Here is a 24,539-nt window from a genome sequence, read left to right as displayed (position 1 = left end):
GGCCTATCCTGATGCATAAAATTCCTTATAATTCTCTGTACCCTTAACATTTCTTTAAGAATTAGCATGTATTATTTATATTATCAGAATTTATAAATCTACAGTAGAAAAAGAACTTTGAAAAGCAGCAAAACAAATATAAGAAAACCAACAAAAGCAAAATTCAGTTTTAATTTCCACTACATTAATTGCTCTTGACTGTATCGTTCTGAGATTCTTATATTTGCCTGTATTGGAAAATAAGGTCTTGATTCAGTGACCTGAATTTCTGCCTTAAGAAAAAGAAGAGTAAGGGAATTCCCTCATAGTCCAGTGGTTATGACTCCACGCTTTCACTGCTGAGGGCCCGGGTTCAATACCTGTCAGGGAACTAAGATCCCACAAGCTGCGTGGTGCGGCCAAAAAGAAAAAGAAAAAGAAGAGTAAATTAAACCCTAAAGTAAGCTAAAGGAAGTAAGCTAAAGAACAGAAGACAATGGAATTTTAAAAACAAACAAAAATAACAAAAAAACACAATGAACCAAAAGCTGCTTCTTTCTAAAACCCAATAAAATTGTAAACCTCCAACCAAACTGAGAAAGAACTTACCAAAATTAGGAGAGAGAGGACCTCAGCACAGATCCTATAAACATTAAAAAGATAATAGGGGACTATTAAGAATAATTTTATTCTGGGACTTCCCTGGTGGTGCAGTGGTTAAGAATCCGCCTGCCAATGCAGGGGACATGGGTTCGGGCCCTGGTCTGGGAAGATCCCACATGCCGTGGAGCAACTAAGCCCGTGCACCACAACTACTGAGCCTGCGCTCTAGAGCCCGCGAGCCACAACTACTGAGCCCCCATGCCACAACTACTGAAGCCCGTGCGCCTGTTACAGCCCATGCTCTGCAACAAGAGAAGCCACTGCAATGAGAAGCCCCTGCTCCCTCCAACTAGAGAAAGCCCGCCCGCAGCAACAAAGACCCAATGCAGCCAAAAATAAATATTTTTTAAAAAGAATAATTTTATTCCAATAAATGAGACAACTGTGATGACCCACAAATTTCTGGAAAGACATGGACTACCAAAACTCAAACAAAAAGGTCCCTATTGAAGAAATTGACTTTGTACTTAAAAACCTTCCCACAAAGAAAATTCTAGGCTCAGATGTCTTCACTGATGTATTCTGCCAAACATTTAAGGAAGAAATACCAAGCTTAAAGAGAACAGAAGAGAGAAACACATTCCAACTCATTTTACAAGGCCAGAATTACCCTTATAACAAAACCAAAGACATTTCAAGAAAACTAAATTACAAAGCATCATCCCTTAAGAATATAGAGGCAAAAATCCTTAACGAAAAAATTAAATTCATTAATATATGAAAATAATAATATAATCTAATACACCCCACCGTTTATGCAATCTTGGTTTAACATTAGAAAATCGATGTACTTCATCATGTTAACAGAATAAAGGAGAAAAACTATATGATCATCTGAACAGATGTAGAAAAAGCATTTAACAAAATCCAACATGATAAAAACTCTCATGAAAACAAATAATAGAAGGGAACTTCCCAACCAGATAAAAAGCATCTATGAAAAACCCACATCTAAGCTCAAATGATGAAAGAGTGGGCTTTTTCCTCCTAAAATCAGGAACAATGCAAGGATGTCCAGCCTACAACCCTCCTCAACATTTTATTAGAGGTCCTAGCCAGTGCGGTAAGTCATTAACAAGAAATAAAAGGCCTGTAGTCTGTAAAGAAAGAAGTAAAGCTGTCTTTAATCATGGGTGACATGATCATGTACTTAGAAAGTCTGAAACAAGAGCTACAAAAGGTAACAAGTGAATTTAGCAAGGTTGCGGGTTAATTTTTTAAAAATTGTATTTCTGTATACCAGTGATAAATAATTGGAAAATGAAATAACATTTGCCATAGCATCAAAACTATGGAACATTTAGGGATAAATTTGCCAAAGCACAGGCAAGCACAGTATTCTGAATATTTTAAACATTGCAGAAATGGCACTTGTGTTTGCTTTTGTGTAATTCGTGGACAAAGACTTACAGACAGATGCAAAAATAAATCCTCCTTTGTAACCCAGAGCTCATTCTTCAGTATGAGTTTTGATACAGAAGAAGGAACATGATACTTAAAACAGGTTCAAGTGATAGGGGTATTTACAAGCATAAAGGTTGCTTCCAGGACTATAAAATTGATAATTTAAAAGCATAAGATATAAGGGAAATTATCAGCTATACTGATTTAGTACCCTAATTTTAATGTTGACATGAAACAAAGATGGCTTCTTTTTTAAGGCTTGTATCTTGAGAACACAGTGTCTGGACTTTAAAAAGGTACTGGCATAAAGGAAACACTCCCATTTACCATTGCAACAAAAAGAATAAAATACCTAGGAATAAACCTACCTAAGGAGAAAAAAGACCTGTATGTAGAAAACTATAAGACACTGATGAAAGAAATTAAAGATGATACAAACAGACAGAGAGATATACCATGTTCTTGGATTGGAAGAATCAACATTGTGAAAACGACTATACTACCCAGAGGAATCTACAGATTCAATGCAATCCCTATCAAACTACCGATGGCATTTTTCACAGAACTAGAACAAAAAATTTCACAATTTGTATGGAAACACTAAAGACCCTGAATAGCCAAAGCAATCTTAAGAAAGAAAAACAAACCTGGAGGAATCAGGCTCCCTGACTTCAGACTATACTACAAAGCTACAGTAATCAAGACAGTATGGTACTGGCACAAAAACAGAAATATAGATCAATGGAACAGGATAGAAAGCCCAGAGATAAACCCATGCACCTATGGTCACCTTATCTTTGATAAAGGAGGCAAGTATATACAATGGAGAAAAGATAGCCTCTTCGATAAATGGTGCTGGGAAAACTGGACAACTACATGTAAAAGAATGAAATTGGAAAACTCCCTAACACCATACACAAAAATAAACTCAAAATGGATTAAAGACCTAAATGTAAGGCCATACACTATAAAGCTCTTAGAGGAAAACAGGCAGAACACTCTATGACATAAATCACAGCAAGATCCTTTTTGACCCACCTCCTAGAGAAATGGAAATAAAAACAAAAATAAACAAATGGGACCTAATGAAACTTAAAAGCTTTTGCACAGCAAAGGAAACCATAAACAAGATGAAAAGACAACCCTCAGAGTGGGAGAAAATATTTGCAAACGAAGCAACTGAGAAAGGATTAATCTCCAAAATACACAAACAGCTCATGCAGCTCAATATCAAAAAAGCAAACAACCCAATCCAAAACTGGGCAGAAGACCTAAATAGACATTTCTCCAAAGAAGATATACAGATTGCTAACAAACACATGAAAGGATGCTCAATATCATTAATCATTAGAGAAATACAAATCAAAACTACAGTGAGGTATCACCTCACACCGGTCACAATGGCCATCGTCAAAAAATCTACAAACAATAAATGCTGGAGAGGGTGTGGAGAAAAGGGAATCCTCCTATACTGTTGATGGGAATGTAAATTGATACAGCCACTGTGGAGAACAGTATGGAGGTTCCTTAAAAAACTAAAAATAGAACTACCATACGACCCAGCAATCCCACTACCAGGCATATACCCTGAGAAAACCATAATTCAGAAAGAGTCATGTACCACAGTGTTCATTGCAGCACTATTTACAATAGCCAGGACATGGAAGTAACCTAAGTGTCCATCAACAGATGAATGGATAAGGAAGATGTGGCACATATATACAATGGAATATTACTCAGCCATAAAGAGAAACAAAATTGAGTTATTTGTAGTGAGGTAGATGGACCCAGAGACTGTCATACAGAGTGAAGTAAGTCAGAAAGAGAAAAACAAATACCATATGTTAACACATATATATGGAATCTAAAAAGAAAAAAAAAAAGGTTCTGAAGAACTAGGGGCAGGACAGGAATAAACACGCTGATGTAGAGAATGGACTTGAGGACACGGAGAGGCAGAAGGGTAAGCTGGGACAAAGTGAGAGTGGCATGGACATATATACACTACTAAATGTAAGATAGCTAGTGGGAAGCAGCCACATGGCACAGGGAGATCAGCTCGGTGCTTTGTGTCCACCTAGAGGGGTGGGATAGGGAGGGTGGGAGGGAGAGGCAAGAGAAATGGGGATATACGTATATGTATAGCTGATTCACTTTGTTATACAGCAGAAACTAACACACCATTGTAAAGCAATTATACTCCAATAAAGATGTTAAAAAAAAAAAAAGGTAGTGGCATAGCCCAATGATATGTACTGTTCTAGGGTGTGATAGCTTAGGAGTAATCTGATTTCAACTTAATGCATGTTTAGAGGGTGTCTAAAATTCAGAACCAGTCAGAGCCGTCTCCTCTGACCCTAAACATGGTCCTAAAGTAAATTGCTTGAGGAAATTGGATCCCAAAGATTACAGATGGGGAATTTTTAAAGTGTGTCCCTATTCTATGGGAGATCAAAGAAGGTGACCTAGAAGAATTGTGGACTGACTGACATGACAACTGTGGACTGAGCAAAAGTTCTTTTTGAAAGGGCTATCTTATCTTGAAGATTATGACTCAAACCTTGGAGGAACTAAGTGACTGGCAGTGGAAGGAATCAGAACATGTGAAATTCCTTCAGAATGTATTGACCTAATTTTAAAAAAAATCCTTTACACTTACAAATAAATAAATAAAATATTTAATAAAACAGAAATTAAAGAAGATCTAAATCCATGGAGACATATATGATGGATTGTTAAGACTCAGCCAGTTTTTTTTGTTGAAATTGGCAAGCTGACTGTACAATTTATATGGAAATGTAAAGAACCCAGCAGAGCCAAAATAATTTTTAAGAGCAACAAAGTTGGTGAACTTACACTACCTGATTTTAAGACTTGCTATAAAGGTATAGAAATAAAGAGGGGGTATTAGCATAAGGATAGTCCTATAAATCAATCAAACAGAAGAGAATCCAGAAGTAGACCCACATATTTATGGTCAATTGATTCTCAACAAAAGTACAAGGTAATTAATGGGGGAAAGGATAGTCTTTTCTAAAAATGGTGCTGGAAACCATATGGGAAAAATTAACCTTAACCCTTACCTCACATCATACACAAAGTAAACTCAAAATGGATCATAAGGCTAAATGTAAAAGTGAAACTGAAATTTTTAGAAGAAAACAGGAGAAAATCGTTGTGGTCCTAGGTAGATGTATTAGTTCCCTAGGGCTGCCATAACAAATTACCACCGGGTAGTCAAAAGAAAAGAAATTAATTTTCTCACAGTTTTGGAGCCCAGAAATCTGAAATCAAGGTCTCAACAGAGCCATGCTCCCTTTGAAGACTCTAGAGGAGCATCCTTCCTTGCTTTTTCCAGCTTCTGGAGGCTCCTGGCATTGTGGCTTGTGACAGCATAACACCTATCTCTGCCTCCATCTTTACATAGCCATATACTGCCAAATTCTCCTCCATAGGGACTGCTGACCATTCTTTTTTTTTTTTTAATTAAAATTTTTTATTTATTTATTTTTGCGGTACGCGGGCCTCTCACTGTTGTGGCCTCTCCCGTTGCGGAGCACAGGCTCCGGACGCGCAGGCTCAGCGGCCATGGCTCATGGGCCCAGCCGCTCTGCAGCATGTGGGATCTTCCCAGACCAGGGCACGAACCCATGCCCCCTGCATCGGCAGGCGGACTCTCAACCACTGCGCCACCAGGGAAGCCCTTGCTGACCATTCTTGAATGATGGTTTAACGTATTAAATTCTAAGTTGAAGGTATGTACTCTTTTGTATTCTAAATGTTATTGTTAATGAGAAATCTGTTGTCAACTGCTGTTTCTTAGAGGTATGGCAGAAACAGTTAGTGGTTTTCAAAACCTGTGCTCTCTTCTCTTCCTGAAGCCCACAGGGGACCTATATTTCCCAGTCTCCCTTGCAGTGAGGTATGGTCACATGACTGACTTTTAGCCAATGGGATGTGAGCAGACATGATAGTAGCCCTTTCTGGGCAAAGCTCATTCCGCCTTCCTACGGGCAACCAGAGCAACTCTGCAGGACACATGGTGAAGGCAGCCGGGCTACCATCAGCCGGGTCCCTGAGTATGGAGGGATCCCCAATGCCCTGAAATATCCGCCCAGGACTGTTATATGACAGCAATAAACTTGTACTGAATTTGAGCCACTGTATTTTTTACCTATTTTTACAGCATTTTAGCCTATCCTACTTAATACAAAATACTTCTAATTGCTTCTTTTTCATATCCCTCCCATCTTGCTGCATTTATGTTTCTGCTTCTCTTTCAAAATTTTTATCCACTGTAAGCCTTCACTGTATGTTTTGCCTACTTCTCAGCCTCCTAAAAGTATCCTTAGCCAGAGCACTGACTTACGAGATGTGGTACTGTGCACATACTCGTATTATAGTCATTGATGGCTCAACTACCTTGCGATTCATCACGGCCCAGGGGCTTGTTCTGCCAGACTAGGCACAGAGCCAATCATTCTCCGATCTGAACTTCCTGCTTACAAAATTAGCCTTCATTTGACATTGTCCAGTTTGTTAAGTACCTAATTTATCCAGGTTATTTTGACTTCTGTTTCCAGTATTCTGGCACACAAATATATACACAATACATCAGTAGTCATAAAGTTTATTTAATGGGACTGGGTCCCAGACTGACCTCTGAAGGGTTAACTGGTAAGCGCTATCCTGCACCAGCACCACATCCTTGATGTCTCTGACCTTCCCACCATCTGACTGGTATCATATAAGCTAAACCATGTTTCCCTGGGTTGTTGCTGATTATGTTATTCATAATTAAATCAACAGCATGAGAAAGTCAAGACATATGTGCCCTGTTTCCTCCAGATCCTTACTATGTTCTTGAAAAAATTAGGTTACATTGATGAGATTTGGTTTTCCATACAGCTATCATTAATTTTTACCCAATGCCCTAGGTTCGCTTATAAATTAATATTCTGGTGATGTATATTTTCACATATCCCTCCCTCACAGTGTGACTGTGTCTTATTTATTGCAAATTCCACACATATATATTCATCTCTTCATCATTTTGGTGTGAACACACAGATTAATACAAGTACAGTGTTCAGAATTAAGGAGAAGGGAGTTGCATACCTTGTATTAATTGCTTTTGCCACCAAATTTTAAGAAAGATAGCAATAAATAGGAATATACCTAAAGAAGTCAACACATAGGGGAAAGGGATTCACAAGAGTAATAGTTAAAGGGTTACCAGATTGGGAATTCTTCAAAAGGAGGACATGTTAGTTTGGGAGCTAGTGTTTGCACCACCCCCAGAAATGTCCAAATACATATGGGACAACTGCTTAGTAAACATGTTTATGGAGGTTTAGTCCTCAAAGGACATTTGAACTAGAGACTGCTTCCTAGTTCTCAATGATTATCATCAACTTTAGTCCTGCTCTCAAGCAAAGGAAGGGGTTTAAGCATACAGTGATCTGGAAAGTACCAATCAGAAACCCCTGCTCAATGAGACCTCACTGGCAGTCCCAAGCTACTGAACATGGCTCCTGGGATGACTCAACAATCAGAGAGATGATGACACTGCTCAAGTTCAGTTGTCCATAGTTTCTAAAACTACGGGTCTGTCGGTCATTGCTGAGAAAGTGAACCAGGCCAATCACCTAAGGGAGATCCTTTTTTCAACTTCACACAACCTGGGATAGCCTCCCCAATCAACCAGGGTCAAGCTGTCCTATAAGTCATTGACAACAGCATCCCAGACCTATGCCAGCTTAACACTACTACCATAAACACCCACCTGTTTTTTCCATTCTCTCAGGATTCAGAAAATATAACATACACATCTCCTTATATTGATTAATTTCATTATTTTTATTATAGTTGATTTACAATATTATATTGGTTTCAGGTGTATGGCACAGTGATTCAGTATTTTTAGATTATTCTCCATTAAAAGTTATTACAAGACAATGGCTATAATTCCCAGTGCTATCAATATATCCTTGTTGCTTATCTATTTTATACATAGTAGTTTGTGTCTCTTACTCCCATACCCCTATCTTGCCCCTCCCTCCTTCCCTCTCCCTACTGGTAACCACTAGTTTGTTTTTTTAATCTGTGAATATGTTTCTGTTTTGGTGTATACATTTGTTTGTTTTATTTTTTAGATTCCACATATACATCATATCATATAGTATTTGTCTTTCTCTGACTTATTTCACTAAGCACCTTATTTCACTAGGTCCATCCACATTGCTACAAATGGCAGAATTTCATTCTTTTTTATGGCTGAGTAATATTCCATTGTATACATAGACCATATCTTCTTTATCCGTTCATCTGCTGATGGATACTTGGGTTGCTTCCATATCTTGGCTATTGTAAATAGTGCTGCTGTGAACACTGGGTTGCATGTATCTTTTTGAATTCATGTTTTGTTTTTTTTCAGATATAAACCCAGGAGTGGAACTGCTGGATCATATGGTAGTTCTACTTTTAGTTTTTTGAGGAACCTCCATACTTTTCTCCATAGTGGTGGCACCAATTTACATTCCCACCAAAAGTGTACAAGGGTTCCCTTTTCTCCACACCCTTGCCAACATTTGTTATTTGTGTTCTTTTTGACGATAGCCATTCTGCCAGGTGTGAGGTGATATCTCATTGTGGTTTTGATTTGCATTTCTGTAAAAATTAGTGATGTTGAGCCATCTGTATGTCTTCTTTGGAAAAATTTCTATTCAAGTGTTCTGCCCATTTTTGATTGGGTTTGATTGTTTGTTTTTGGATATTGAGTTGTATGAGCTCTTTATTTTGGATATTAACCCCTTGTCAGCCATATCATTTGCAAATACTTTCTCCCATTCAGTAAGTTGTCTTTTTGTTTTGTGGATGGTTTCCTTTGCTGTGCAAAAGTTTTTAGGTTTAATTAGCCCCCATTTGTTTATTTCTGCTTTTATCCCTTTGCCTTAGGAGACAGGTCCAAAAAAAGTATTTCTACAGTTTATATCAAAGAATGTTCTGCCAATGTTCTCTTCTAGGAGTTTTACGGTTTCAGGTCTTACATTTAGGTCTTTAATCCATTTTAAGTTTACTTTTGTATATGGTGAGAGGAAATATTCTAATCTCATTGTTTTACATGTAGCTGTCCAGTTTTCCCAGCACCACTTATTGAAGAGACTGTCTTTTCTCCATTGTATATTCTTGCCTACTTTGTCATAGATTAATTGACCATAGGTGTGTGGGTTTATTTCTGGGCTTTCTATTCTGTTCCACTAATCTATGTGTCTGTTTTTGTGCCAGTACCATGCTGTTTTGATTACTGTAACTTTGTAGTATAGTCTGAAGTCTGGGAGGGTGATAGCTCCACCCCAAATCATCTGAAATTCCTTTTAAGTCATTGATTTCTCCAGTGTTTAGACCAAGGACCATAGACTTCTTAGTCCCCCAGGATTTTCAGGTCAATGAAGAATGGGACATAGGCAACAAGTATACAGATTTTTTTGAGAATTTCTTTTTTGAGAAATATTACTGGACACTTAAATGGAAGGATTTTGTCATATCCATAAGTTAGGTTTCCCAAGCTCAGAAGGTAGGAAGTAAGACCTTTTAAGGTCAAAATCTCATTGTGTACAGTTCTGTTATTTTCATACTGATTTTTTTAGGCATGAGATGAACAGCAGAAGTTTCAGAGATTAAGAGAAGTTTTGGGGGACAGGTAGGCCCCTTAAGTCAAATAATTCTACCTAAATATATATGGTGCTTTTTAGTTTATAAAGTATTTTATGGAGATGATCAGATTCAAACCGTCTAAATCATGCTCCTGAACCTACATTCAATGAATAATGCCAAGATGTTCGAGTGTCAGAAGTAGAAACAGTGGTCTTTTCCCTAATTTGACATAATGAAAAAGTTCCAAAAGATGAAAAAGAGACACATTCACATGAACAGAATAAAGGAAAACAAACGATATGATCATCTTGAGAAATGCAGAAAAAAGTTTTTGACAAAATTCAACATCCATTCATGATAAAAACCTCTCAGCAAAGTAGGAATCGAGGGCAATTTCCTCAACCTGATAAAGGACATCTATAAAAAAATCTACAGCTATCATCATACTTAACTGTGAAAAACTGACCACTTTTCCCTTAAAGGAACAAGGCAAGGAAAAAAAAAGGCATAGAGATTAGAAAGAATAAAGTAAAACTCTGCAGATGATGTTTATACATACAGAAAATGCTAAGGCATCTACCCAAAACTTACTGGAGTTACTAAGTTACTTTACTAAGGTTGCAGATCAATTTTTAAAATTGTATATATATATATATATATACACACACACACACACACATATATGTATGTGTGTATATATATATATATAGCATATATATAAAACAAAATTTGAAAATGTAAAAATTGCCATTTACAGTAGACTTTAAAATGTAAAATACATAGGAATAAATCTTTTAAAATGTGTACAAATCATCAGGGACTTCCCTGGTGGTCCAGTGGGTAAGACTCTGCACTTCCAATGCAGGGGGCCCGGGTTCAATCTCTGGTCAGGGAACTAGATCCCACATTCATGCTGCAACTAAGAAGCCTGCATGCCGCAACTAAGAGTCCGCATGCTGCAACTAAGAGTCCGCACGCCACAACTAAGACCTGGAGCAGCCTAAATAAGTAAGTAAATAATTTTTTTAAAAAAATGTACAAATCATCAATGCTAAAAGCTATAAAACACTGCTGAGAAGACAACAACAACACTGCTGAGAGAACTAAAGACCTAAATAAATGGCAAGATATATCATGTCTATGGAAGACTAATATTGTTAAGATGACAATGCTCTCTAGATTGGTAGATTCAATGCTGTCCTGATCAAAATCCAACCAGGCTTTTTGGTAGAAACTGACAAGTTGATTCTAAAGTGTACATGAAAAATGCAAAAGATTCACTTTGCCGTACAGGAGAAACTAACACAACATTGTAAAGCAACTATACTCCAATAAAAGTTAATTTAAAAAAAAGAAAGAAAATGCAAAGGGCCAGAATAGTTGAAAATTTTTGAAAAAGAACAAAGTTGAAGGGCTTACACTACCTGATTTCAAGACTGATAAACTACCGAACTGAAGATAGTGTGGTACTAGCTTAAGAACAGACAAACAGATAGAACAGAGTAGAGAGTTCCAACAGTCCACTTGATTTACAAGAAAGTACCAAGGCAATTCAATGGAGGAAAGGAAAGTCTTTTCAATAAATGGTGCTGCACTAAATGGATAACTGTATGAAAAAGAAGGAGCTCAATCCCATCTCACACCATACTCACAAATTAATTCAGGATTGATCACAGGCCTAAATGTAAAAGCTAAGACTAAAGCATTTAGAAAGAAGAAAATCTTGCAGCCCTGGGGGTAGGTAGAGAATTATTAAGCAAAACACAAAAGCACCAACCATAAAAGAAAAAATTATAAAGTAGACTCATTAAAATTAAAATCTTTTGCTTATAAGAAAATGAAAAAGCAAGAGATATACTGGGGGAAAATATTCACTACACATATATCTAACAAATGATTTGTGCTCAGACTACCAGACTATCTATCTATCTATCTACCTACTTAACTACCTTCCTACCTATCTATCTATAATGCCTACAGATCAACAGTAAAAGGACAAACAACTCAGGGCTTGCCTGGTGGCGCTGTGGTTGAGAGTCCGCCTGCCGATGCAGGGGACACGGGTTCGTGCCTCGGTCCGGGAAAATCCCACATGCCGCGGAGCGGCTGGGCCCGTGAGCCATGGCTGCTGAGCCTGCTGAGCCTGCGTGTCCGGAGACTGTGCTCCGCAACAGGAGAGGCCACAACAGTGAGAGGCCCGTGTACCGCAAAAAAAAAAAAAAAGACAACTCAAAACAAAAATGGGCAATATACTTGAAAAGACAGTTCAAAAGGAAAATGAACATATGGTCAACAGCATGTGAAAAGGTGCTCAACATCATTAGTCATCAGGAAAAAGCTAATTAAAAGCACATAGCCATACAGTTTCACATCCATCAGGATGGCTACAAGTAAAAAGACCAATACTAAGTATTGGGAAAGACATAGGAGTATAAAATGGTACAACCCCTTGGAAAAGTCTGGCATTTAAACATACATCTATCCTATGATCCAGTACTTCCACTCCTAGGTATTTATGCAGGAGAAATTAAAATACATGTCCACAAAAAGACCTGTATGATAACACCAAATGCTAGTGAGCTTGTGGAACAACAGGAACTCTCACTGCTAGTGGAAATACAAAATGGTACAGCCACTTGGGAAGACAGTTTAGATTGGCGGTTTCTTACAAAATTAAACATATTCTTATCATACGATCCAGCAATCACCCTCCTTGGTATTTACCCATAGGAGTTTAAAACTTATATCCACACAAAAACCTATACACAAGTCTTTATAACAGCTTTATTGATAATTGCCAAAAGTTGGAAGCAACCAAGATGTCCTTCAGAAAGTGACTGGATAAACTGTGATTACTTAGCATTAAAGGAAAAAAAAAGCTATCAAGCCATGAAAAGACATGGAGGAACCCTAAAAAATGCATTTACTAGGTGAAAGAAGCCAATCTGAAAAAGCTATATACTGTATGATCCAACTATATGACACTCTGGAAAAGGCAAAACTATGGAAACAGTAAAAAGATGAGTAGTTGCCAAGGGTTAGAGGGGAGGAAGGGATGAACAGGCAGAGCAGAGGATTTTTAGTATTACTCTGTATGCTACTGTAATGGTGAATACATGTCACTATACATTTGTCCAATCCCACAGAACGTACACCACCAAGAGAGAACTGTAATGTAAACTTTGGACTTTGGGTGATTACGATGCGTCAATGTAAGGTCAACGACTATAACCAATGTGTCACTGATTGGGGATGCTGATAATAGAGGAGGCTATGCATACGAGGACACAGGAAATATATGAGAAATCTCTTCGGGAAACTGTACCTTCTGCTCAATTTTGTTGCGATCTAAAATTGCTCTAAAAGGTAACGTCTATTAAAAAAAAGGCTTGTACACAGTTAGGAAATATTTCTTAGATATGTAATTAGAAGTGCAAACCATAAAAGAAAAGAAATTGATATCTTAGACTTCATCAAAATTTAAAACTTTTTTCTTTAAAAGGTGCCATTAAGAAAATAAAAATATAAGTCAAAGATTCATAGAAAATATTTGCATATCATATATCTGATAAAGCCCTTGCCTCTAGAATTTAAAAAAATATTTGAATATTTTACTTCAATTATTTTTATTTGAATATTTTATAGAATATTAAAATTTTTTGAAACTCCATATGACGATGGTGACAACCCAATTAAAAAAATGGGCAGGGCTTCCCTGGTGGCGCAGTGGTTGGGAGTCCGCCTTCTGATGCAAGGGACACGGGTTCGTGCCCCGGTCCGGGAAGATCCCACATGCCACGGAGCGGCTAGGCCCGTGAGCCGTGGCCGCTGAGCCTGCGCGTCCAGAGCCTGTGCTCTGCAACGGGAGAGGCCACAACAGTGAGAGGCCCGCATACCAAAAAAAAAAAAGGGCAAAAGATTTAACTAGATATTTCAGCAAAGCAGATATACAAATGACTAATAATAATAAGCACGTGGAAAGGTGCTAATCATCATTAGTCATTAGGGAAATGTAAATTTAAACTGTTATAAGGGAATTCCCTGGTGGTCCAGTGGTTAGGACTCCGAACTTCCACTGCAGGGGGCAGGGGTTCAATCCCCGGTCAGGGAACTAATCCCGAAAGTGGCGTGGCCAAAAAAAAAAAAACAAACAAAAAAACACATAAACTGTAATAAGATACACTCATACAGCCATTAGGATGGCTATAATTTAAAAAACTAACAATATTGAGTGTTGGCAAGAATGTGGAGAAATCAAAACCATCATACATTGTTGGTGGGACACTACAGCCACTTTTGGAAAACAGTTTACCAGTTTCTTAAAAAGATAAACTTACTATATAATCTGGTAATTACACTCCTAAGAATCTACCCAAGAGAAATAAAAATATAGGCCCACACACACCTGTACATGAATGTGCACAGAAACATTATTTATAACAGCCAAAACCCAGAAACAATTCAAATGTCCATCAACTAGCGAAGAAATAAATGAAATGTGGTTACATCTGTAAAACTGAACTATTCAACAATACAAAGGAACAAGCTACTGACACATGCTGCAAATGGATGAACTTCAAAAATATTATGCCAAGTGCAAGAAGCTAGACACAAAAATCCTACATATTCTGGATTCCATTTATAGGAAATATCCAGAAAAGGCAAGAGACAGGAAGTAGGTCAGTGGCTGCCTGGGCTTAGGAGTGGGGACTTAAGCCGGCATGAGGGAACTTTGGGGGTGATAGAAATGTTCAAAACTTAGATTGTGGTGATGGCTGTACAAATCTATAAAAATCATAGAATCGTACGCTTACAATGGGTGGATTTTATGGCATGTAAATTGCACTTCAAGAAAACTGTGTTTTTAAAAAAGGACTTGTAAAAGAATGGTCACAGCAGTTTCCTTCATAAAAGCCCCAAACTGAAAACAACCCAAATGGTCTTCCAGGCAGAATGGACAAATGAATGGTTATATAATCAAAGAGTGGAATATCAGCTATTAATAAAAAAGAACAAACTACTGAAATACACAACATGCATGAATCTCAAAAACATGTTGACAAAAGAAGCCACTTTTGTTTTCCTATTGTACACTGTATTCCATTCATAAAAGAGTCTGTTGTTTGCTGTAGACAACCTCTGAATCAATCACACTTATTTCCAGAAAGTATAGTGTGTGTGTGTGTCTATTTGGAAGTCATAACATGTCAAATAGTTAATATAAATGAATGGCTAATGATTTAATATTCAGTTTAAAATGTTTTAATTATGTCATGTGATACACACAAATATAATATATGTATGTTATTTAACATAATCGAACTCATTCATTCTGTGCATATTCATTCGCTCATTTACTCCAAACATATTTATAGAGGGCCAAAAATATATTCCTGGCAACCAAGTTCAAACCATGACTCAATCACAAATACAATGTTGATATATCACTTCTTCTTCACGACAGAATCTGAGTGTACCTTTCAGAATACAGTTTACTTAACATGAGTTTCCTGGTCTGCTCGAGGGAGGAAAAAGTGTTACAAACCTAACGGTCACAGACTTATGAAGCAAAAACAAGTTTGGTGCCAGTCGGGAACTGCAGATTCAGGACTAGTAAGTGAGGCTGTCATTTCAGGCCTCCACAAACTCCCCGTCCTGCCTGCGCCTGCCACTGGAAGGCAAGTAAAACGTGCAGACACACCCTGAAGGAAGCTGCTGCCTGGTGAGTGGACTCAGGATTCAGGCCAGGAGGAAGAAATGCCACCATCACAGGCAGCTAGCTACCCACCCCCACCCTTCAGGTAACTTCCCTCCCACTCGCCAACCCCCTTGGGAGTCACACCTCAGAATCTGCTGTAAGCTGGGCCTTGACGTGTGTGATGATGAACAAGGAGTGATTGCTGCTCCCCAGAGAATCTGTCTACAGACCACACTACCCAGTGCCCGGGAGGGTATCTGTCAGGGTACTTCCTATACTCCTCCTGCATTTTAAAGAGTGTTTAGAATGTTCATGCCTCTTGATTCAGTATCTCCACTCTGGAATTCACCATAAGGGAATAATCAGAGCTGAAGGAAGTAATTACGGCCTGAGCAGCTCACTTCAGCATACTTACAATAGCCTACAGAACACTCTCCCACCCCAAAAGGATCAGAGCAATTCAAATGCCTCACAATAAGGAAGTAGTCAAATGATTTATGACAGTCATGAGATGGACTACTATCTGTAGCCATGAAAGACAAGCTCTTCAGAAAGATTAAAGTACGAGAAAATGCTGACAATACAATGTAAGATGACAGAACTGAGATAAAAGCTGTATATACCAGGGTTTCTCACGGGGGGTGGGGGGCGATACTGTAATGGAATTCCTCATGCCTTCCAGAGGTTCTGCTGATCCCTGAGAATCAGCGTAACCGAGAGGCGTGAGCTGTTATCCTCAGACAGTCTAATGGTAGGGGATGGGAGGCTGAAAACCAGTGGTACATACAGCATTATTCCCATATTGGGTAAATCTGGAAAATGTACGAATATACACAGATCAGAGGTAATTAATGCCAGGCCACCTGTGGTTGGTAAGGTCATAGCCTTGTAGACCAATACTTCTCAAGCTTGAATGTGGATCTTGGTAAAAGCTGGATTCTGATTCACTGTGTCTGGGGTGGGCCTGAGATTCTGCACTTCTAACAAGCTCCCGTTGCTGCTGGTCTGCAGGACACACAGAATTAGCAGGCAGCAGGGGCAAGGATACCAATGGGAAATGGCAGGGGCTGTGGAGGAAAATCCCTGCAGAACGGTCAGAAGGGAGCAGCTCTGTGGGCTGTTAGCTGGGGTGGGGAGGGCCGTGGAGGCTGTGCAGCATCTCACTGGAACACCTGGCTGGGAGCGGCGGAGGAGAAAAAAAGGAGGAGAAAGGCAATAGTTCCATGAAGGTCCGGACCTGGGCAGGAGGAGGAGGGAGCCCAGCAGCCCAGAGCCCCGCCTCCCCCTGAGCCCCACTGGTACCTCCGTGAATGGGTCTGGGCAGGAGCTGTCAACCGGGCGACCTCTGCCTCGGCTGCTGGCAGGGGACTCTGCGGGGGGACGGGCTACCCCTCCGTTCAGCCTCCCTGGACACAAGGGATGCTTTCAGCTTCCTGAGAACACCTCAGCTCTCAATCTCCCCCTTCCCCTCCCCAGACGTCATCACTCCCTGTGACTCCTTAAGGGCATAAGGAATACGAACACGGGTTACCTTCTCTGATAAAGTAGAACGCACAGCCCACTCCTCCGTTCCCACTTCTGGGCTCCCCTCTGGCCTGAACCTCAGTTCACTTGTGTACCTCTCCTGACAGAGAGCAACAGGCAAGAGAAACAAATGCAAACAAATAAGCCCGCAGCACTGGTCAAAGATCAAATTGGAGAGCCCTTTGAAAACTACAAAATGCTCCGCCAGTGCAGGTTAACAGCACCTCTATTATTTCTCCAAGTTAAAAGTAAACCCCCTGGGGTACCCGGTCTTTGACTTCGCCACCAAAGGGCAGGTCGGACCCAGTACTTCACGGGGCCTGGGTCAGGACTTCGTATTTGTTAGCTGCTCCCAGCATTCCCGTGAGGAGGGCACGTCCCCAGCTGACGGAAGAGGCGCCGGAGAGGACTCAGGTGGCCGGAGCCCCGCCGCCGCGGCAGAGGCATCTGCCCCATCTACGCAGTCCGCTCCTCCCCCACCAGGGGCCGGCGGGGGGACCCATCTCCTTTCCAGAGGCACAGAGCATTTCAATCCCCAGACCACAGGCCCACAGCCCCAGTTCCCGGCCCCGTTCTCGTCATCAGTTCCAAAGCTGCCTCGCCAAACCCCCTGCTGACATCTGTCACGGAGGACATTTCCTCAGGCCACGAGGCAGGCCAGGCGGCCTCTGAAAACAGGGAGGTCAGAGCTGGAAAGCGTGTCCACCCTGCAGCCTGCCTTCTAAAATTCTCGGGGGGAAATCCCCCGAATAAAGGCCAAAGCGAAGGAAGGCGGGGCTCAAGCGACAGCGACAGCCAGCGCTCAGGGAACCCCTACTCCACGCCGGGCCCTCCATGCGCCGCTTCATCCTCGCAGCCCTGTGAGGTAGGTGTGCTCAGTACTTCCATTTTACACAGGAGAAAACCGAAGGCAGAGTGGTTAGAAAAATAGGTCAAGGTCAAGGTCACACAGCGAGGTGGTGGGAGAACCAGGGAGACATCAGCCACCTGGCGAGAGTCCACACTCGGGGGCGCCACGCTTCACCTGTGTTTGCTGAGGCCGGTCATCAACCTAGTCTCCTTGCAGGCCGTGTGTTTGACCAGGGAGTAGTAATCACCTACCTGAGAACACGCCCAGAGCTCCCCAGAAAGGTTCCGATCAACCCGCCAGCCTGGCACTTAGGAAAGCCCTCAGCCTCTAATGTCCTTCTTCCAACCACACAAGGCAGCCCGCCCGCAGCGCCCCCCGTCCCACGTTTCTTCTCACACTGGGGTACGCACACACCTAGTCTCACAGCTCTAGTGACAAAGGTCATAAAACAACACCTGACGTTTCCTCAAAACCGCACGGCAAGGTTCCATCTGTACTTCCTTCTCAGCACCTCTGCCTCACCATGCCCACACCTCCACGCAGCAGCCACGAGTACTCGGAACTCAGGGAGAGGAAACAAAGATCTAAACAGCAGCCTCCCCTGCAACGAAACTCCACATATAGACAGAGGCGGGAACATCTGTCCCACGACCCTTGAGCGAAAGTTTCAAGATGAGGAATCAGGCCACTCTTGGACTTGCACCCCAGAAACCTCTCAAAGGCTGGACTAGGGCGCCTCAGTTCCTCCTGCCTGCGGAGCTTTCCGATGGGGCCATGCCTCAGTGGTGTGCAGGACAGATCTGTCACCAGCTGGAGAGGGGTGGGCAGAGGAGGGGGAGGGGATTACTTTCTGGGGCCCTCAGAGCAGAGAGCCAGGGCACAATCTCAGGATCCCTCTGGATCCCAAAGTCAGGCTGCTTAAAGACAGAGGGCTTCTTGGTGGCCCACCCCTACAGGACACCCCGGGGAACCCCCCCAGGTGCACAAGACCCATCTTCCTGCTCACAAAGAGTCAGTAGTTTGGGGTTTGGGAGGCCCTCCTTTTCTCTGCTGCAGCGTGCCCACACATGTACTCCATTTTTATTGTATTGCAGGGGTAGTAAGCTCTAAAGTTCTATGTAAATGAGTAACACAGGGTGTGAGAAAAATGATGACATACCTTGTATTTTCTGTCACAGAATCACTGCAGAGTAAACACAAGAGTGTTCATTCTCTCAAAGGAATATGCTCTTTCCCTTTTTCTTGGGACAAGAGCCCTCAAGCTCGCTTGGGTTATTCCATATTGGGTAGGTGCACACGTAGGAAGAAACAACAGTGCAAGTGCGATGGTCCCTGGGCTCAAGGATGGGGACCACGATAGGGAGTGGTGGAGACCAGGGGGAAATGGAGTACACTACCCTTCTCTAGAGAGAAGGCTGCTCCAGTACCGCCTTCAGGAATTCTTGGGGGCAGAATATTTGAAACCTCCCAATTGTCAACATTGGCTCAGCTTTGTTTTTGATTTTCCCAAACTCTGCGCTGGCCTGATAAAACATCCTTGTCGGCTGGATGTGGCACACGGCCCCAGTTTGTAACCAGGGCAGTTGAGTGTGGCAAAAAAGATAGCTTGCCTTGGGCTTCCCTGGTGGCGCAGTGGTTGAGAGTCCGCCTGCTGATGCAGGGGACACGGGTTCGTGCCCGGGTCCGGGAAGATCCCACATGCCGCGGAGCGGCTGGGCCCGTGAGCCATGGCTGCTGAGCCTGCGCGTCCGGAGCCTGTGCACCGCAATGGGAGAGGCCACAACAGTGAGAGGCCCGCGTACCAGAAAAAAAAAAAAAAAAAAGAACTCTTGGGTATGGTAGCTCTGCTGTCTGCTAGAGTTTGGACCAGCACAGAGGCTGGAAATAACGTAAACTCTAAGGTCCAACAGATCTGAATTTGAATCCTGGCTCTATTTTTACCAGCTGCCAGACCTCAAGTGAACTACGAACCTCTCTTAGCTACAATTTCATCCACAAAATGGGTTGAAAATACCCAATTTAGAGAGCTTTGTGAGAATTAAAAACGTGTGTGAAGATGACTTGAACTCTTAATGAATGTTAAATTTCCTTCCCCCATATCTCCAAAGAAACCACCTGGCAAGCCTTCGCTTCTCTAGATTTTCAAATTTCTCATCTGCTAAAAACTAAAATAATCCTCCAGCACCACTGCTGAACTTCACAGGATGGGATGAAGTGATGTAGATGAGAGCTGAGTGCTTACAAATTAGAAGAGGATTATTGAGTGGATTGCCAACACCCTTTCCTCTCGTTTCTAGGCCAACAAAGCAGTATGTAATTTGCTTTTCTAATGCGTTTATACCCTTCCATAACATGATGTGGGAGAAGATGGTGTCACATTTGTGGTAATTCCTTAAAATGGCGATTAACAATCAACTCTCCAGAGTCCGCCCAAATCTACCATCCTCTCACAGAGGAGAGCATACATGAGGTCACTGCCTGTTCACTTAAGAACCTGGCAAGTTTCTTTTCTCTCTCCATATTCTTGTCTCAGAGAACTGAGGTCGAAAATAAAGTCACTTAACAGTTGCGTATTTCTTTGATTCACACAAAGAAAACTGTCACAAGCCAAACAATTTCACTTAAGTACCATCATGAATTCACTAGGATATTTCCCAACAGTAAGGGGATTTTGGTTGGTTCTCTCATTTTCCCACGCACTATGAGGAAACTGGGACATGCTCTGGCATTTCCTCAACTGAATCTGACTTAAAGCATCTTTACAACCTCTTTTATTCTAGTGAATCTACACGGGCAAGGTCTAGGCTGAGGGCATTCATCTAACACTTCAACTTTCAGCTATCACTGATATCATTTACTTGCGTTGTTTTCTCTTAAAAGCAAGGAGGCATTAAAATCAGTTCCACGATATCTACTAAGAAATGCGGGTTTATCTTGCGGGACTATATGCCTCCCTTTCCTCCCTCTATTGAACTTTAATAGCTCCCTCATAAGATCATCACTTTTCCAAATTATTAATCAGGCATGATAGAATGAGTAGGAATTATATGATAAATCCAGAGGGGCCAAAAATAAGCAAGTTGGATGAATACATAGATACAACTTCCCATGTCCCTCCTCTTGAAAGCAAGGTTCTTGGAAAAGAATACACAGAAATTTCAGGAGCCAGTTCTTTGCTAAATATTTACACTGCATGATACCTGAAGCAAACAAGGTAAGGACAGGAAACAGGCCACACACACAGATAAGATCTCTCTCGGGTAATAAGTAAAGCTCCACTCACCTTGTGATTCGTTTTCATAATGTTGACTTTGTACTGATGTATACAGTGCTTCCAAAAGTGTACACAAAACCTAAGTGTGTACGGGAGTGTTCACTACTCTGGGCTCTGTTTTTTGATGAGCATAACTTAGAAAGGATTGGGGCAGTTCAGAAAAACTGCTAACACATTTTATACAACCTGTCCATTTGGAGACAACTCAACCCTTATGCTCGCTAATACCCTTTGTATAAAAAAAAGCTGACCCAGCATCCACCTGCATCAACTTGATCCTCTCAGCTTTGTCACACTCAGCAAATACTCTATGCCTTCGCAACAAAATAAAGCGGCACCCCTGGGAGGGAGGAAAAGACTTGTTATGAGTCTGCAGAGGCAGCCTTTATACCCAGCTAACAAAGAGTGAGGATCTGTGGAAGGCTTTGAATCTAGAACCACTAGTGTTACCTTCCAAATCTACCTTCTGCAAAAAACCTCCACAAGTGGTGTTACGTTGAAAGGAAAATGCCAAACATACAAAAGTAGAGTCAAGAGTACAAGGCAGTCCGTACCCCCACCATTCATCCATCTTCAACTATTAACAATTCATGGCCAATCTCCCTTCACCTTGTTCCCCCTCACTTCTCCGCTAGCAGCCCTCCCCAAAACTGGCTTATTTTGAAGCAAATCCTCAACCTATATTTCAAGTTTAGAATGTATTTCTAACAGATAAGGGTTTAAAAACAACCCTAATCATGATACCGTTACCAAAAGTAACTAAACAAATCTAATATTCTTAATACTAAAAAACAGCCAGTACAAATTTCCTCGATTGGCACAATTTTTAAAAAAACTATTTTCATCAAATCAGGACCCAACCAAGGTTTACACATAGCATTGCCGCCTTCTGTCTCTTAGTCTTTAAACCACAGGTTCCTTCCATCCCTATGATTCTCATAGCAGCCAGGCTGATCCTCACCTGCAATTCCCAGCAATTCTATTCTAGAGATACCACAAAGAAACTCCAGTCTTAGGGGCTGTCAAGAAAAAACGTGTATGTTAATTAGTCGTTTCATAGTTAAAGAAGTTTAAAAGTAACCTGAAAAGCACAAACGAAATTGATCTGACCTGAAGCCATGAACAATTCTGAGATCCAAACACTCACTCAAGTGTCCTCTGCAATTCTGGTCTGTGGTGGATTTATCTCCGGGGTTTGAACGACCCCCCGCCCCGGCCCTTACCCGAGTTATTTGCACAAGCAAAGCAATGGTGCGAAGCAAGTGCGTTTCCTCCCAGCTGGACCTTCCTCCGCAAGCCGGGTCCTCGCGGTCGCTTCCGGAATGCTGGGGGCGGGGGACCCCGCTGCCACCTCCCGAGACCACCTGCCCAGGTGAGAAGAGGAGTTTCACTGAGCCAACAAATTCCGGAGGGCGGTCCCAAGTTATTTAGAGAGAATTTTGAGCCATCCAGGCTGGGCACAGAGGAACCACCCAGAACGCCACGGTCTCAGAGAACAACCAACCTGAAAAGCCCCAGGGCTTAATCCCAATGCCCGGCGTTCGCGGGGGCACCGTCCCCAACGCCCGAGGGCCAAGAGAGGGGACGCAAAGTCCGCCCCAACGAATACACGAGCATGTGTGCCCGTGACTGTATGCCCACCTGTGTGTTCCAGGAAGGAAAGTTGCACACACTGATGTTTTACAATGTTAATAGCTCTCTCCCCTGGAAAGGGGGTACGAGCTGGATGTGAGTATACACCCAACCTAGGCCACCGGTTCCATTCCTGCACCCCACCCCCGGGTCCAAACCCGGGGCGGACCCGTGGCGCGAAGGCTACGATCACCCCCCAGCCGGAGCGCGGCGTCCTCGGCTTTCAGTCCAGGGCCACCACCCACTCCAGGATCTCTTAAGTAATAAAGAACCCCAGCCCCTGAATCCCCGAGAGTGAAATTCCTCTCCCTCCCCGACGCGCAGAGCACAGCCATGGAAGCGGGGAGCGGCGCGGTGCCGTCGGCCTCCCCACCCCGGAGCCCCGGGTGAGGAGGGAAGCAGCTGCGAGACGCCAGGCGCGAGTCCCCGCAACTCACCCGAGGCGCGGCGGCTCCCGGCTCCCGGCTCGCGCTCCGCGTCCGCGGCGCTGGGCGCCCGACCAGACCCGCAGCGAGGTCGCCGCCGGGCACCTGCCGTGCCCGGCCCCAGGTGACCGGGGACAGGCCGGGACTGAGAGCACGGCCCCGGGGACCCCGCAGCAACCCCGCAACGGCCCCGCGCGCTGCTACCAGGAAGTGCGGATGCAATCCTTTGAGCGCGCACGCCCCGTCGCGACCCCAGCGGGAGACTGGCCGGAGGGCGCCGCCTGCGGGCGGGGCGGCGAGAGGCGTCCAGGCCGCCACCCAGGCGCGCGGGAGAGGGGCCTGGGTCGAGGCTGGCACAGGGGATTCCCCGAGGGTGTAGGGTGGAAGATGAGACCCCCCCTTTTGCGTGCCGGGCCTTCAGATACTCCCACCTCCAGCCCTGCCCAAGGATCTCCCATCTCCTCAGCAGGGTCGGAACGGGGCCATTGCAGTTTCCTCCAGATGAGGGTATACATAGGGTGACAGAACCTGATATAAACAACCACCTGTAATGCACTATGAATTCACATTTAAAATAAAAATCCGCAAATTGCATATTTGGAAATAGCACACTTATACTGCATTGCCTTTCTTTGTGTCAACATTACTAATTTGTTATATTCAACAAATATTTGTTGAGCACCTACGACTTGCCAATCATTTAAACATTTAAAATATAGCGCAGGGAATTCCCTGGAAGTCCAGTGGTTAGGACTCTGCGCTTCTACTGCAAGGGCCACAGGTTCGATCCCTGGTTGGGTAAATAAGTGCCGCATGCCCAGCGGCGCGGCCAAAAACAAGAAACAAGAAAAGAAAAACCCAGCACAGTTTCCTCCTCCTCCTTTTCCTGAAGAGCCTTCAATAGGTGGAGTGGGCTGGCCCTTTCTTAACCTCCCAGAAAGCTTGAGTGGTCTTGCAAGGAACTTAGCAACGGCCCGCCCAAAGGTGCAGTAAGAACTGAACCGTGATAGAAATAAGTGTGGGCTGCTAGAGGGCCTGAGAAGCGGCTTGACCCAACCTGGGGAGGTCAGAGAGGAATTTCTGGAGAAGGGGACATGTGTGCTGAGTCCTGAAGGACTACACGATTCACCAGGATGTGAAGTGTTTCAGCCAAGATTCCACTGTGAGCAAAGCCGGAAGCCAGAACTGGCCAGGAGTGCATGTTCTGACAGAGGAATAGCAAGTGAGTCAGTAGAGCTGAGAAGAAGAGGATGTGAACTGAGTTAGAGCAGGGGGTGTGGGGACCAGATCATGCTCCTATCACAACTAACAGCTGCTGACATGTATACACTGATGTGTATAAAATGGATGACTAATAAGAACCTGCTGTATAAAAAATAATAACAGCGGCCGTCTATGGAGTGTATAGCATAAAACAGGAACTGGACATGCATC

The 24,539-nt window shown here is 42.7% G+C and overlaps 1 protein-coding gene and 1 non-coding gene across 6 annotated transcripts in view; one reads left to right on the top strand and one right to left on the bottom strand.

Moving 5' to 3' along the window:
- Positions 1-23,257, bottom strand: part of GPR160 (G protein-coupled receptor 160) — a 31,078-nt gene extending 7,821 nt beyond the window's left edge. For 2 of the 5 annotated variants that reach the window (XM_073803893.1, XM_019946094.3), the window contains exon 1: positions 23,118-23,257. The gene's annotated coding sequence lies outside the window, so the exon portion shown is untranslated. Of the gene's footprint in view, positions 1-588; positions 607-21,057; positions 21,208-22,271; positions 22,408-23,117 lie in introns of those variants that run through there. The other 3 variants (XM_033855462.2, XM_019946096.3, XM_073803892.1) reach the window with 3 other exon arrangements.
- LOC117312265 (small nucleolar RNA SNORA40) lies at positions 2,009-2,133 on the top strand. Its single transcript, XR_004526523.1, has one exon. It is a non-coding gene; the product is annotated as a small nucleolar RNA SNORA40 (small nucleolar RNA).
- Positions 23,258-24,539: the final 1,282 nt, after the last annotated feature.

The sequence above is a fragment of the Tursiops truncatus genome, chromosome 4, assembly GCF_011762595.2.
Source record: "Tursiops truncatus isolate mTurTru1 chromosome 4, mTurTru1.mat.Y, whole genome shotgun sequence".
Classification (NCBI taxonomy): Eukaryota; Metazoa; Chordata; class Mammalia; order Artiodactyla; family Delphinidae; genus Tursiops; species Tursiops truncatus.
The sequence above is the reverse complement of the archived record's forward strand: the minus strand, read 5'-3'. Positions and strand labels throughout refer to the sequence as shown.